Here is a 1,379-nt window from a genome sequence, read left to right on the forward strand (position 1 = left end):
TAGATATGTTAGACATTTCAGGATTGAAGCTACTTTCCTACTTCTGCAGAGTAGATATGGATGGAGGAGGAGTTGCCACATTTATTAAAAACTGCCATAAATTCAAGAACATTGACATTAATAAATTCTGTTTAGAGCAGCATCTAGAAGCATGTGCAACAGAAGTAGAGTTCCATAACCGATCCTATATAATAGTAACTATTTACCGAGCACCTGCAGGAAATTATAATCTATTCATAAATCATCTAGAAGCTCTTTTGGGTTATTTAACAGGAAGAAACAACCGAAATTTTGATTCCTGCTGACTTTAATACGGATTTTCTAATTCAATCTTCCAGTTAACATTTACTACAGTTAGTAATGTTGTCTTTCAATCTAACTCACATTGTAAACTTTCCAACTAGGATCACTAAATCCTCAAGGACAGCCACTGATAACATTTTTATAGACAAATCAAAGGAACAAAATCATATCATAAAATCTGTAATAAATGGACTATCAGATCATGACACGCAGCTCCTTGTTTTAGATGTAAATTCTAAGCAGATTATCAAGACTGCTAAATCTGAGTGCAGGAGAGTATTCAATCAACCAAAAATTGAGTGTTTTAGAAAACTGATCGAAGATATGAACTGGAAAGATGTTTATAGTGCTCATGACATGAATGAAAAATAAACACATTCATGAAGAATGTCAGTACCATGTTTGAAAACCGTTTTCCTCTAAAAGTTACTCAAATTAAACAGAAGTTTATAATAAAACCATGGGTCACACGAGGAATAAAGATTTCCTCTAAGACAAAAAGGAAAATGTATCTGTCGTCCAAGAATAGCTCGAATGCTGATGATTTAGCTAAATACAAGGAATACTGTAAAATATTAAAAAAAGTAATTCAGACATCTAAACAAATGCACTACGAGAAGAAGATAGCAATGTCAGGGAGAAAAATAAAAACAATATGGGATACAGTGAAAGAGGAGGCTGGTAAAACCAGAAAGGAACAGGAGCAAATAGCACTAAGGGTAGATGACACATTAGTAACTGATGGGCATAGTGTGGCAGATTTATTCAACAAGTACTTTATATCCGTTACTGATAGAATGGGATTGTCAGGATCAGTAAATAATGCCCTTGAATATCTGAAACTAGCCTTTACAAATAGCTTCAGGTACATGAATATGTCACTCACTTCACCAAAAGAAATAACTTCCATAATAAAGTCTTTAAAAACAAAGCATTCTAGTGGTTATGATGAAATATCAACAAAGTTAATTAAGGCAAGTTCTTGTGAGTTTAGTACAATTCTAAGTTACTTGTGTAACCTGTCAATTATTACTGGGACATTTCCTGACTGGCTGAAATATGCAGATGTTAAGCCT

Source organism: Schistocerca piceifrons, chromosome 7 (genome assembly GCF_021461385.2).
Source record: "Schistocerca piceifrons isolate TAMUIC-IGC-003096 chromosome 7, iqSchPice1.1, whole genome shotgun sequence".
Lineage (NCBI taxonomy): Eukaryota > Metazoa > Arthropoda > Insecta > Orthoptera > Acrididae > Schistocerca > Schistocerca piceifrons.